At 40.5% G+C, this 15,962-nt stretch overlaps 1 non-coding gene across 1 annotated transcript; it reads right to left on the bottom strand.

The window, feature by feature from the left end:
* Positions 1–2,407: 2,407 nt before the first annotated feature.
* Positions 2,408–2,479, bottom strand: TRNAW-CCA (transfer RNA tryptophan (anticodon CCA)). Its single transcript has one exon. It is a non-coding gene; the product is annotated as a tRNA-Trp (tRNA).
* Between the last annotated feature and the right edge of the window lie 13,483 nt (positions 2,480–15,962).

The raw sequence follows: 15,962 nt of genomic DNA, 5'->3' as shown, positions 1-15,962 counted from the left end.
TGATGTATATACCATCTCCCTTCCACCTCTTCCCTCTCCTTCCCATTTCTCCTTTACGCATATAGCCACTCTTTACCTCCTTTTCATGCATTCCTATGGTTGTGGAGCTTGAAGCTAGGTTTAGCTTGTTGGCATGGGGTGCTTCTGAAGTCCCACTATAGTTTTGGTGTGGCTGCTGGGATCAAGAGTCTCCTCATGTGCATGGCTTCCTTTTCCTCATGGAGTCCTTTAGCTCATTACTTCCCCCTCCCCCCCCCTTATTTGAAAAGGAAACCTTGTTCTACATTTGTTTTTTATGAGGTAAGTACTTTCCCCTTGAGATAAAATTTCCTCTCTCTCTTCTCTCATTGCTTCCCCTCTCGCTTTATTACTCTCTCTCTCTCTCTCTCTCTCTCTCTCTCTCTCTCTCTCTCTCTCTCTCTCTCTCTCTCTCTCTCCCCTTCATTCACTCGGCCTCAGCTCTTTCCTCTCGGCCACTTCTCATAACTTCCCTTGCCTTGGGGGCCCTCATTCTTCCCATCTTGCCATTCTAGTTATGCTCCTCAACCTCTCTCTCTTTCTTCTTTATCCCTCAACCTCCCCTCACTAGTGATGTATTTCTTGCACCTTTCTCTCAACCAGACTATCTGCCACCTCTCTATGTGCTCAGCCCCCTCACAAAGTGCCGCTACCTGTGCACCAACAAATCCAATGTAGCCAATGGACCTAGAAGAACAGACAGCCACCTCTTTAAGAGAGATTGTAATTCTCTTTGTCGCCATCACATCTTCCAGTGAGGACTATGATGCATAATTTCTTGGAAGGAAGAATAATGGCGAGTTCGATGTTGGTCGAGCTGCTTCATGGTCAAACTACTTAGCGACATCTATGCCTCCCGAGTTCCATGAATGGATAGGAATGTAGCTCTAATGGAGAATTTCTACAGTGATAGCTCTGGCCTAGAATCAACTTGGCCTGGATGCACGCATTTTTGAGGTCCATTTGCTATCCACTTGATAGTTGCGTTGTTATTCCGCAGCGATCTCTATCTCACGTAAACAAATTTATAGAAGATGGCATCTTCAACAGGCTCTCAAGTGGCTCACTTGATTGTGTCAGACCTTAATCTAGTTTCTTCTCTCAATCAAATGATCATCAACACTACTTGACTCTTCGAGGCCCGCATGGAGGTTGGCATCAACAATCTAGAGATCGTCATGAACGTTCAAACCATCGTGATCTCTGGTAAGCAATGGGCATGCTTGTCACCAATAGCATGCGCAACTTCATGATTGGTACTTCAAGGAATTGTTCCATTGTCATACTTCAAAGAAGGAAGATACGTCAAAGAACAAACGATAAAAAAATTTCATGTTGTTGGGTGGCCGCGTTTCGGTTGCTATTGATGATCTAAAAAGCTTTGGGTAGCAAAATTCATTTTTCTTCTTTCCATTTGGATAGGGACTATCATCCATCAGTTGGTTGCCCTCTACAAAGCATCGCTTGGTTGATGTAGTCTCCATCTCTACCACAAGGAGACGTCCTTCTTTTCAAGCCTGATTGCCTCAGTTTCTAGCAACCCCATTGTCGATCATTTACTATTGTATCTCATTTTTATTTCGTGTTCACATTCCATCTTTCCTAGCATAGCTTGCTCAAAGCATCCCTCTTAGCCACATGAACGATATGCTGAGTCATGGAAGCTAATTCTAGTGTCCAAAATGGTAGGTTCAACATCGGGTTGCCTTGCTACTTCAACTATTATGTTTCTGGAGATTCCTAGGAAGCATTGAGTGTAGCTCCTATTCAGCTTGTTGTTGGCTTCTATAAGAGGTTGGCCACCGTTTGGGAGCTTGATGGTTGTATATCTTGTGGCTCAAGTATTTCAACATCATTGCTAGACTTCTGGCTTGCTGCCCACATCAGAAACATGAAATAAGTTGCCCATCTTTAGTTTTTTACCCACTGATATAGCGATAGTTTTAGTTCGTTGCATCACAAATTCAGTTTCAAATTGGAATTCATAGCAGCCCCGTTCTTGCAAAGATTGGCTCCCGCAGTAGAGGATCTTCTACTTACCTCATGTGCAGTTGTGGTTGCCCATAAGGAGCATGTTACTTCATAAGATCGAAAGTTCAAGTTTTCAGCTTTGTATTTGTGGGATCATAGGTTTCAGATGAACATATTGTAATTCATGTGGAAATTTGATGCATTGATGGACCTCTAATCTTTGGCAGAGAGACAATCACTCTCTTTTTTTCATTTCTTTCTCCCTTAAGGCTATGCACAAAATCAATTAACTCATGGACAAACGTAGGTCCCCCTTAGAGGTAGACTTAAAAGATAAAGCTATGCACAAAATCAATTAACTCATGGACAAACATAGGTCAATGATGCATTCGGGTAAAAAGGGGGAACTATCGAGCTTTGAACCCGACGTGAATCGAACACGCAACCTTCTGATCTGGAGTCAGACGCGCTACCATTGCGCCACGGATCCCTTTACTCTCAACTTACAGTAAAGTAAATTATATAATGTTACTGCCACGATTGTACGAAAAATTGTACCTTGCATGTTTCGAATAGATGCTCGCAAGTCTTTCCATTGACAGCGATTCATTGATTCAAGCTCCAGACCATAGCACCTCTGGAGATCCCACGTCCGATTTTCTTTTCTTGCAGGCGTGGCGTCTCCTCTCCCTACAGTACGATCCAGAGGATGCGGTCTTCAAGGGACAATGGACTGAATCTCAGACGGAAAGCAAGCCGTGCACCATGGACGGTATGCGAATTGGGACGCTAGGTCGGCGGAGAAAAGGAGTAAACATTGTATAGCATAAACTAAAACAATCCTAGGGGGCTGACTTAGATCACCACTAGGAGGAACGCTCTTTTGTTGCGATCGGCTTCAATCTATTTCTCGGGCTCTATCCCATTTCCCAGAGATGGAATTGTCCTTCTTGCCGGAAGGAGGTCGAAACTCGAACGGTCAAAACAGCCTGGCCGCTTGGCTGTATAGGCACTGTTTGGTCTCGGTGTTCCAGAGCTTGTCGTTATTGCCGGTGTAACTGCTTTAATTTTTGGCCCAAAGAAGCGTCCAGAGATCGGAAAAAGTCTTGGGAAGACTGTTAAAAGTTTTCGCGTGTTTCCAGTTTAGTGTTTGAGGTGCCGATAATTCTCCTTGTTATTCATGCTTTCTTTCACGTACGAGCTTAAGTGCTTGAGTGTACATCACAGCTTCAAACAACTGTAGAGTTGTCGGGCAGATGGAAGACTTGGTCAATTGATTAAGGAGGGAGCACAGAACTTCGAAAAATAGCGTAGGCCTTCGCCAGGATATTGCACAGCTAGAGAGTATGGAATCATTGCCTTGGTCTTAGGGGATTCTTTAGCTGGTACTATGTCGTATTGCTTTAGCTCCTACTATGTCGTAATCTATTTCCTCCGGCTCTGTCGTGGCGCATAGTGGACGAACAATATATAAGGTCGGAAGTCCATGTTACGAATTCGACTGGAGTTTAGTAACAAATAATTCAGTGAGCTTAGGCATGTTGTTGGTGTAGGGACCTATTCCACGCAGGCCGATCTGGTGGCCATTTGAGATGGTGTGAGTAGCAGGATGGTGGCTTGGCCATTTAGGCCACATGCATAGGAAGGACTAGTCGTGGCAAACTTGTTGTACGAAGGGTTGCCAAAGGACACGGATGCAGACAAAGGAGGTAGGCCATTGGTTGGGTAGACTCAACACCGAGGTGGCTAAACTAGCCTTACAAAAATGCCTCAAACCAATCTCACCGTCCACATGCACTGCCACCGAGGTGGCTAAACTAGCCTTACGAAATTGCCTGGATCCAATCTCACACCCACATGCACTACAAGCCAATGCCTGCATTCAGGAATGTTTGTGTGAACTTCGCAAATGAAAGTTTGCCCCCACACCTGGATACACACATCTCAGCTACGCAAAAACAGGCCCTTAGTTTGTCATAGGTGCTTTGATCAATGTCCTAGTTAAAGACCACGAGCATGTCCTAAATCTATGAAGTATCTGTAGGCGTCATAGGGGGTTGTGTCATTACTACCTTCCCCTTTTCTTTCATCTTGACAACTCTTTAGCTACTTCTTCCTCTTTTTCCTTCTCCACCTTTGCTTCCTTCCCCTTTTCTTTCATCTTGAGAAACTCTTTGGTTGCCTCTTTATCTTTTTGCTTCCTTGAGCTTTGCTACCTCTATCGCTTTTGCTTCTTCATCGGACAGCTCTTTGATTATGAACTTGGGGGTTGGGGATGGCATTTCGATTGTGGGCTCAAAGATTTCTAGTCCTCCCATGTCATATGTCTCATAGTGGGAAGAAGTAGCAGCATTGGTCAATGAAGCTCCTGTAGTCATGGCGCCATTGCAGTAGGTTGCACTATTCATGGATGCAATCCTTTTGGAGCCTCTAGGCTCTATCTCTGATCTTCCCATGTCTCTAGCCCTAGGCTGTAACTGCCTTGAGTGACTTGAGCGGGGGCTTGTGTTTGTTGTACATGCTAGGCGAGGACAAGTAGGGTGGGTCTAGGTCCCCAATCGTATCAATTTTGTAATCTACCTAATCCCTCACTTTCCTTGTGGATATTGCAAATTGTAGTCTACCCAAGCATCACTTTCCTTGTGGACATTGCATATTTGTATGTGTTTGGCATTGGAGGGAGGAAGCTAGTTGATCTCTACCTCATTTAGATGGTGGCTTGTGAACATGATTGGGTAATCCAAATTATGCTCACCTAGATGCACCAACACACACCCCATTGCAAAATTTGAGGCATCTATGTGAACATGGAAGATCACATCCCACTTGGGGGTCATTAGAATAGGAGTGATGGAATTGCTCTATCCACACAAAGGTTATTAATAAGGGATATGGAAGTCATGCCATTTTAGCATAATCAAATATAAATATCCTTTAATACTTTGTGTCTCCCATGATCTCCTGGCCACCTTTAGCATTGCTACATGGGGGTGGTTCGACTATGACCCTAAATTTCTCTAAGTTTGTAAGCTTGGACACAACATGTCCAAGAACTACTCCATGCTTCAACCAAAATTGGCATTTCAACAGGTTGAGAGATATGAGATACATGTTGCCATTCTCAAGCACCTTTCTTAAGCACTTCAAATGCTCACTCCAGCTGGTGTTTACACAAAGATTATATAAAAAGGCATCTAGGAAGTCTCTCAAGTATTCTTTAAAAGTGGTGCTCGTCAAAATTTTAAAAGTTACTTGGGCATTTGTTAATCCAAAGGGCATCATCCTATATGCATACACTCCCCACTCCATGGGTGAATATCATTTTATGTTGTGGTTGTGGGGGTGTATAAGAACTTGATTACAGATAGGAAACCCATCAATGTAACTATAAGCTTCCTTGCCAGCTACAACTTCGAGCACATGTTTTGTGATTAGCAGAGGGTAGTGATCTCATTTGCTAGTAGCATTGAATTTTCTAGGTGCATGCTCTTTGCATCTAGGCGTGCCATCTCTTCATCCATGGCTACATCCCAAATTCTTTTCCCGTTGCTGCATCCACAAAACATGCAAGATTAGGTTCTTATCTTGCTTTAACCATGTACGCATAATGATGAGTGATATACCCATCATTATACTCATCAAGGATTTGTTTTGAACCATTGGCATCTCCATCCACATGAGAGTGACCTATAGAAAGATCAAACATTGGAGCATTGTGGCACTTGTTCCTTTCCTTCAATATAGTTGTGTACCACCATCGGGACTGTCATGTGAAAATCCATTTGATCTTAATGTCCTAGTACATGCATTGCATCCATTGCTGGAGGACTCTCTAGGGTCGCTCAAAATCTATGACTATGGCTTTAAATGGGTAATGTCACCATTTCTAACATCTCTAGCTTCTGATACTTTGACTGGCACACTCATTCGATTAAAAACCACATCTCTACTCATCTAACAATTTCCAATTGGAAGGGTTGTAACATTTGTACCCTTAGAGAATACCCAATGAAGATGCACCTTATCCTTTGGACCCAAGTTTGTCCCATTCTCATCTAGGACATGAACACATGTAACACAACCTGGAAACACCTTCAAATGAGAAATATCTAGCTTCCTGCTGAGAATTCTTATTCACCTCACAAACTTTTGGCATTTCATCAACGTTCTTGAACTTTGGCAAGCTTGCAACAATGTTTGAGTTCTCTACATTGACTTAACCATTGTATGTTCACATGCCCAATGTGCTTGAGCCATATTCTATATTTGTAACAACACCTATATATGTGCTTGCGCCATATTTGTAATGACACCTATAACATGCATAAACATTGTAGCATTCAATTTATGAATTCCACGTCCAATGTGAATATCATGCTATTCTTGTTCCCTTTTGCAACCAAGTGGTTCCAATCTTTCTTGTCTTCTTCAAAACAATCTTGAGGATTAAACCTCATGTGTAAACCTTGATCCACCATTTGACTAATAGAAACTAGGTTGTTGTGATATTTGGATCATGAAGTACATCTTCTAAGTACTTCGTTCTACTCTCTTATATAGCAGTTTACCCACTTGCACAATACGGTGTGCAGTTGGCATCACTGATTTTGACATACCTAACCTGTCTAGATTTTTGACATCTTTAAACCCCTCACCCCATGATTAGTCACGATGTTCGAAGTATTTGAGTCAACATACTATATTTTTTGAAATTATTTCCATCTCTTGTCATGGATTTGATCATGTGCTTCATCACAAAGATTTGTTCATTTTTTCCAACATTCTTCTTGCTTGATGACGCATAGACTATAGTTGCCTTGATGCAACTTCCCATTCTTTATGTCATTTTGTTTTTTGTAGAAGGTCTTGACAATATGCCCTGGTTTGCCACAACAATAGCAATCAATGCTACTATTTACTTGTTGCTAGTTCCTCTGCCATGAACAACATCCTCTTTGGCTCCCCTTGCTTTGAGTTACCACATCCTTCTCCAAGCATAGTTTGGCCTAATACCTGTTAAAATTTTCTAAAAAGTTAAATTAAAATACCCCTCCTTTTGAATGCATGTGGTACACTAAAATATTATAAGGTGAATGCCCTGAGCTAATTGGCTAGGATCTTTGATTCTAAGTGCTAAAGCGTAAGCAGTGTATGTCAAAAAGTACCCTGCCCTTAAGCACTATTTGCCAGTGCCATATCCAAAAATGTCCAAAGTAGATAATTTCTCAACTGATATAGCTTTGTCATTCCGTCAATTTACCTAGTACCCACCAAGAAACTTTGACAAACATTTAAAAAAGTAGACAGCTGCCTCTCCGTTGTTACTTAATTGCCTGTGGTATATCAGAATCTTGGCATACGACATCTTGTTCATGTACTGTGCAAGGGAAGACAACTGTCCAAGTCCCCTTTCTAGGATCCCATAGGACCTTCTTAGAAAACTATCATCTTCAATATAGAGCTACAGTCATGGACATAAGCACATAGAGTGGTATTTTTTCATGGCACATAGGAGAGAATATTGGCATCTATGGAGGTGGAAGTGAACACTGAGGTAGACACTAGAGAATCCCTACCTATATCATTGTATGCCCATTTCTCATTTTGTATGGATGGAACGATTATGCCAAATCTTGGGATTGAGAGTATTCTTGTGTATAATCCCATAGGAGCTCTCTCCTGGTGTGTGCCTTTTCCATCACCTATTAAGGGTAGCTCTCTACCCTTAACACTTTGCAAACCACATGATTTTTAAGCATTATCCCTTTTGGATTATGCCAAATTGTGGGATTCAGAGTATTCTTTTTTATAACTCCCTAGGAGTTCTCTCCCGATGTGTTCCTTTTCTATCTCCTGTTAAGGGTAGCTCTTTGCCCTTAACACTTTGTAAATCACAAGGTTTTATGCATCATCCCTTATGTGATGAAGACTTGGTTTTCATTACTTTGTTCTTTCCCATTCACAAAGCTCTCAAGCTCTTATTCTTGTTGGTTGAGGAAAGGGAGACTTTGATTGGCTATAAAGCAAAAGGTCACATACGGGTTGATCCCAGTAAAGGGAGAGGAGTTCTTATTGCAAAGGGTTTGTAGAGCTTTCCCAATCATATCTTGTCCACTTTTGTAGCCTTATGCAAATGTTGTGGAGATCACACATTAGCTGCAAAAAAATCTCAAGGATTTTTTCCTTTTTCAAACAAGTGCAGTGCCATCAATGCCACAGGGGTATCATAGCAACCTTGTTGAAGAGATCCTTAAAGCTAGCCTTAGAAGGAGAAAGGTAGGGGAGTTCCTATTTGATTCCATCATGGAACCTCCACTCTAGCATGGGATTGTTGAGATATCATGGCAACTAACTCTCTTGCACTTATATCTCACAACCATGTGTGGATTCAATCATTTCACCATTGAGTGCCAAAGTGTTGTAGGCCTGACCTCGACATTGGTAGTTGTCCCCAAGTGTGGATTGAATTCGTAAGCATTCAATCACGGGGATAGGCCTTGAAATAGCATGGAAATGGGCACATGGAGTGGCATCTTGGCATGGCTCATAGGAGAGAATATTGGCATTTATGGAGGTGGAAGTGAATATTGACCTAGACATTGGAGGATGCCCACCTATATTATTGTATTCCCATTTCTCATTTTTAATGGATTGATTGTTTTGTATTTCTTGAGTCCTCTCTCAACCAAAACCCTTTCTATTGCCTATTAAGGGAAGATCTTTGCCCTTAATAGTCCTCATCATCAATTAGTGCTCCAATAAAGCCAAGGGCAGTTGCAAGGCCTTTCACCTTCATGGAATAGTTTCTTATGTTCAGCTTTAATCCTTGCATGTTATGCAACTCCTACTTGAGATGCATCTTTTGTGCTTTGGTATTGGTGCTGTGTAGTTTCACAAATGTATCTCGTGCCTCCTTAGGCATCTATGCATCAGATTGTATATGACCAATCATGGAGTTAAAACACTAACAGATAGCCACATGAATTTCTTGCCTTTCTTGTGCCATTAGCTGAAACTATCAATTTATGAGGAGTGGAAACATAAGGAAGAATTGGTTCTTGCTCATTTTCACTGATGAGCCCCTAAAATCCCTTTCCCATAAGCAAATCAGTCATCCTGAACTTCCATGCCTTGAAGTATTTTTGTCAAGCTTCTTGCTACAATTGAAGACATATTGTCAGCCCATTATGTAACTTAACAAAATGTAACCACAAACTAAACAATAACTTATGCCTCACAAGGGCATCTTTGCACTGAGGATTCCTAAACTCCGAGCGAAGTTTTCCAAGTGAAGCAAATTCCGAGCAAATCCCTCTAAAATAAGTAGTCATTTACATGAAGAGCATCATTTAATATGCTTAATATTTAGGCTTTATGGATATTCAAACATGTTTTTCTCATTAGCCATATGACTTGAAGCTCCCACGCCATGATTGATTTTATTTCAGCAAAATGTAAAGGCAATGCCTTACCCATATTTTTGCGAGACAATTTATTTGAAAAAAACAATCACACTCATGATGGCCAATGAAAAAAACTAATGACACTAGAAGCAAAGAAACGCATCATCTTATACACAACACATGACTTTAAGATTATCGCATGATGAAAACATGCTCGAACTAAATCAAATAGATCATTGCATTGTCCTCATAGAGGGAAAAAGCAAGCAACAAATTGGCCCACAAAAGGAATCCATGTTCATCAATAAAACATTTTCCTACACCAATCGCAAATGTGATCCCTGGTCAATATTCACTCAGAGTCACACTCATCATCTCTAAAGATGTTTCTCCTCAGTTGGCGCTTTGGCTGAGTCTCCTTGCAACGTGGATCATTAACCATAGCCCTTGCGCTCACCTCTGCATAAACTGGCAACAAAATTTGCCAAGACAACATTTTAAAAAAATCCACACTCAAATATAAAATTAGACTAACAAATGGTACATTTAAAAGAATAAATAGTCATGCATGTTCTATGTTTCCCACACTCATAATCACATTTTAGGAGAACACAAAATGGAAGTTCCAATATGAAATGAAGCCTCAAAGCAGCACCAAAAAACAATGTCCATGAATAAATGTTACACCTTCCAATGTGATAGAAGGTGCTCGCTAGTCATCAAAAGGGTTAAGACCAGCATTGGTGTCCACCTCATCATCACCTTGTGCTGTGATGTCCTCCCTACCATGTCTGCTAGTGCTAAGTAAAGGAATAACGTATGAGCGCATCAGTCTATCATCCACATCTAGGGATGTGCACAAGCACCTCCTATGCTAAGGCATGCCTTTAGCAACGGGGCTGTGCCACGTCCCAGCTCAACACAGATACCCTCTGGAGCACAAAGCATCTCCCAAAAGCACTAGAGGAAGGTATAGCACTAACACATATAGAGTGCTATAAAGGAAAGGGTTAGATGCCCTAATCCTAACCCTAAAAGGGTTTGTATATATTCTACATTTTCAACTAAATCTAGTGTAGAGTTAGTCATTTGTGGTGTGCCCTCTCTCCTCATCTCCACTCTTCTCCTCTCCCCTCTTCATATTTTTTCAGATAATTGTGTCCACATGGAATGTGTTTTTGTTACAATAAATTTTGGATTTGGGTTAAGGCCATTGGCAACATCCTCCACAATAGTAAATTTTTCTATTTATAATTTGGTAGTCACTCCTTTCATGCTTCTTTCTATGTAGAATGTGGAGTAAACTACTCTGATACTTCTTGTAGAGGTTGTGGATATTTCATTGCCTCTTTTATTTTTCCATTTGAGAGCCCTAGTGTGGCCTTTCGTGGTGTGGCTTTTCCTCATGTGGCCTTCCAGTTGTAGACTATTGGTGTGGCCTTCCGTAGTGTGACCTTCCTTGGTGTGGCCTTCCCTTGTGTAGACTCTTGTGATACTTCCTGAGTCTCTACTTCTTTTGGAGGCTGTGATGATTTGAAGGGTGTACACTAAGTCTCATCTTCCTAAATTGCACGCTCCTCCCCAATGGTAGTAATCAAGTCTTGATTGACCTGAGCCATAAATTGATGATGAACAGAAGCGAAAGAGGGATAGTATGCTCCCAAAGGACTAAGTATTGCATTACTACATAGATATATAGTTGAGGCCTTAGTCTAGTAGGGGCAAGCCATATAGCTCTAACACCCCTTGACTCAAACCAAGGCCCCTAAAACTCTTTGGGAGTTATAAGGGGAAAAACTGAGCTCTATATGAAGCCATGGCAATATTGCAAAATCTACAATGAGTGTTTACATCAAAAGATGTGTGCGACATATAATGTCCAGTGCTTGTGCTAAATTGCAGTATACCAAGTTACAAGTGCATTCCCCAAAGGAGATTTGATCTTCTCCAAGTTTCTTAGTAAGGATGTCCACAATCATGTGATTGGTCAGGCAATACTCGGTCATGATGGGTCCTTTTGAAACTTCAAGTCATACATAGTGATAGTGAATGGCAATATGTTTTGTCTTATTGTACTAGGCATAGTCCTTAGCAATGATAATTGTCCTTTGCTTGTCACATCAAAGAGGAGTTCTTGAAGATGGATCATTACAAATATCAGAAATCAATAGTCACAGCCAAGTTAGTTCTCGTGCTGCCAATGAAGCTACCACATACTCTACTTCAGTACTAGAAACTGTAATACAATTTTGTTTCTTGCTTGCCCAAGAAACAAGAGATTGATTAGCAATTGCCACTAGTATAACACATATGAGAGCCAGAACTAGCCTAATCAACATTAGGATGACTGAGTAAAGAAAAAGATCTAGACGACTCCCACACTTGTTGTGAAGATGATCATGGGATTTAAGATACTGTCATCAACACCTAGATCTTAGAACTTCAGCATGTCTTCTCATGTACAACATTTCCTACGATGGTAACATGCATTCTCTCATGAATGAGCATCTTCTACTCAAGATCTCCATTTTGGTAGATATGCAATCATCCCTACTAAACTTCTTGCCTCACCATTGTCACCCAACCACTGATCTGCACATTCAGTCCATCTACCCCTTGCCCTTTTACACCTCCATAGGAAAGAGTTGTGCCTAAACTAATTGACTCTCCATCAAACGTTCTCATACCTTCTTTTTTACCATGAATAATAAGCATTACACTAAATTTCGTATGCATCTCTTTCATAAGAAGCTTCACACCCACTTTGTATTATTGGGGGTCTTCCACAATTGCCTATGATAGCTTTCTTGATTCAAATGAGTTAATGCTTCATGTTTGCTTATTGAACTTGAGGTGACCCTTAACCTTGGATTCAAACCTCAAATGCAACCCGAGATGCCAAGCTAACAACCTCCATTTTGAACTTGTTACCCAACCAGATAAGTCCCCAAGCAAACTCTCCTCAATCTCATACCTAAGCACATAGAGGTAACAAGTTCCGAACTGAACCTAGCCCAAAAGACAACCACATCCTCTACATTTCATGGATGCCATCTACATTGCTAGCCACCCTCTAGGATCTCCACTCACCGTAGGGCTAGCTATTGGGAATCCATGGTCAAAGAAGCACGTAACAATACTACTTATCTTTGCAGTTACATCCATGAAAATGAAATTATCATGTCTTTATGGCATTTCATACCATGACAAATCATACCAAAAGAGGATGATTCTCTTAAAAGTGTGTCATTACAAAAGCCTATCTCAATCAAATCTCTATGTGATACCTTTAGTGAGACGCTTCGAACCTTGGAATCAAGATTGATTCTATAGAGAGAAGGAGAAAACTGAAATACAATAGAAGGAGACTTTCTGTTGAATCAAAATCGTTTACAATCATTCCTGGAGTCACAATACTCCATGTACGAAGCTCGAACTGCACGACCACCCCCGAGCTATTCTCATTCTCACTCTCACTTACATCTGATTTCTCACTGTCACTCATACCAAGGTGTTGCAATGAATCTCACTCTCACTCAAGGTGATACAATCATAGATGGAGACTACCCCCGAGCTATTCTCATTCTCACTCACTTGCATCTGATTTCTCACTCTCACTCATACCAAGGTGTTGCAATGAATCTCACTCTCACTCAAGATGATACAATCATAGATGGAAGAAGAATCTCACTCTCACTCGCACTCTCACTCTCAATCTCGAAGCTTTTGAAATATGTTGCCTTACTGCCTCTGCGTATTCTGCGTTTTCGACTTAATAGATCGTCGAATTAGATCACGACCTCTTCTGTAAAGTTATAGATCGCACTCTCAGCTTTGCAACAAAAAAAGAGCTCCTCAATCCGAGTTTGGAATCAAAAGTTATGGTCAAAATAGTGACTATTGTTTTTATCCACGAAAGATGCGACCTGTTTTTTCCCATTTTTAGCTAGCTTTTTCACTTTAACCTGCTTTCTTGCCCTTCACAACCAATTTTCTCCATTCCTAGACCATTCTAGCAATAACTTTAGCTCTTTTTAAATCAATCACTCCTTTCCAAGTTCTCCTTTACAATCTGCAAAGCTGGACCCTCCTTTAAACTTGCAAAAGCTCAATACAACTCCCATGCATATATTATTTTTTTTAGATTTGTTAAATCTCAAATCACTTATTAGTAATTTCAAAATTCAAATTTGACATGAAAATAAATTTCACAAATAACTACTAATAAATCTAAAAAGAAATTTATACACAAAAAATGAAGCGTCACATTTAGAATCTAATGCAAAATGTAGGTTAGTCATCCAACACACTCTCTTTACTCATATACAAGCATCACAATTCTTTCTGGGCACATAAAATATAAGAATTCTGAAAAGTATGAGAATACTAATCCATAGTCTATATCACCAAACACAATTATAAGCGTAGGATTTAACACAAATGCATGGGGATAAAAGACACTACTTTCCATATCAAAGAAATATACTCGTCTCAGATTTTCTCAATGATATGAAATGCAATCTTGCTCTATAGAATTTCAATTAGCATTTAATGCAATCTTGCATGCACTAGATAATCAATTGCATTTATGTCTTATAATTTTAGCAAAAAAAAAAGCCTTCACCATTTAAAATATTCTAGATCACACTCATGTCCAAACGGTCAATATAAACACCTTTATTTTACATAGTTAGTTCACCCTTGTCCTTCTTGAAACTTAATTTTTTTAACTCCCTTTAGTAAATATGGCTTTGTACAAACAAACATGGATTCTCAATTCAAAACACATTTCATATGAATGTACACTTATCTTGCTCTAACTACACAACCCACCCACCCACCCCCCCTCACCCTCCCCCAACCCTCAATATAAAGATATTTAAAATGAAGTTCCTAACCACACAAACCGACGTATTACCTATACATAGAGGCTTGATACAAGGATGGGACATCGGACACAAGATTCAATTTTCATACCCATGGAAACTTTCAACATAACTCTCTTATAAACCTCAAAGCCTTATTTACGGATGATGTCAAGAGTCAATTAGTGAAGCTAGATTGGCTAGTAGAATGTGTACCATGAATTCACTCATACTTACACAATGTCTTATTCGTATTCCTTACCCTCAAAGTTATGGAGGAAATATTTCTTCCAAAAAATCACTTGAGGAATAAGCCATCTAACATAAAACAGTCTATGTTGGTACATTGGCTTTGTTAGCACTGCCTTCCAGGCAGAGCTATCATTTCTCTTTTCTTAAAAAAGTGTCCCACACCATTTTTCGCCACGTGGCTCGCTACTATTTTGGTTCTCTCTCTCTCTCTCTCTCTCTCTCTCTCTCTCTCGGAGTTTGCAAATCATTCGAACTTTCCTGTACACGAGCTTTCATCACAAGTGTTGCAAATTATTCATTCATTCATCTTGACAATTTTTTCCCTTTGACATAACCAATTGAAGACAATGCTCACGAGTACTTGTACTCACTTGTTAATAAAGTTCTAGACATGCACTTTCGTTTTTGGATTCAAGTCACCTCTAATAATCATGGTTTCTCAAAATTGAGAGGTTTCTGTGTACTCCATACACCATGGCAATAGAGTAGGAACAATTTTGTTGCTTTTAGATGTCGTAAGTTCACACTCAACTCACTACCATTTTAACAAAGGCATGTCTATGTGACTTAACAACGATATGTCGCACCTTAGTGTACTTGTGTAGAGTGTGTTTGGGAGTGATGGGAAACAATTCCATCATCAATACTAGTTTAAAAGGGTCAAGAAGTGCTATGATAGAGGAGCTATGCAAAATTAAGTATGATAGAGGCTATATGTAGGCTTGAGTATAGAGTTAGTGTGAATAATAAACGATAAGAAAATGCAGTAAATCCTTGCAACTATGTGCAAAGGGGTTATCACAAGGTGGATTTCAAAGAGTAGAGAGCCGATTTAGAATGGGTTCCGAGAATATGCAAGGATTGAAAAGTTGTCAGTTGCAAAGGGAGGGTTGAATACTGTGCAAGAGTGGTACGAGGGTACAAGGAAATGAGAGAGAGAGAGAGAGACAGAGAGAGACAGAGAGAGAGTATCTTCAGGAGGCCTCACAAGCCTACCCTTGGTCTTTCCTCTCGTAGGCCTCAAAAGTACTTCGTGAAAATCTTCTATGAACATGAGCTAGATGGTTGGAAGATATGGGATAAGGCTTTGCTTGTATGGTGAGGGAAAAATGGGGCAGCATTGGCAAGAAAGGCTAATAAGACAAGGATAGGTGATATGTGTAGTACGAAGGTTTTGCCATGCAATGTGTTGAGTACGAGGCGCCGGCCATGCATGGTTGATATTCAATAGTAACTTCATAGTTCCGCAGGTAAAGGGAATACTTAGCATGGGAACCGGAAATTCAAGGCAGGTGGAAGGGACAAACCAAGCCTTATATTATGCGCCCATTTGCGGACGCACTCTTTTCTCTCTTTTTTAAAACCATAACACCCTTCAAACGTTCCCTTTTTTGCAATCAGCAAATAAAGCACCACTTCAAACACAGACATTGTCCTTACAACCGGAGCTGAA

This window comes from Dipteris shenzhenensis, chromosome 26 (assembly GCF_047967505.1).
Source record: "Dipteris shenzhenensis isolate YYH24624 ecotype China chromosome 26, Dip_SZ_1.0, whole genome shotgun sequence".
In the NCBI taxonomy this organism is placed as follows: domain Eukaryota; kingdom Viridiplantae; phylum Streptophyta; class Polypodiopsida; order Gleicheniales; family Dipteridaceae; genus Dipteris; species Dipteris shenzhenensis.
The sequence above is the reverse complement of the archived record's forward strand: the minus strand, read 5'-3'. Positions and strand labels throughout refer to the sequence as shown.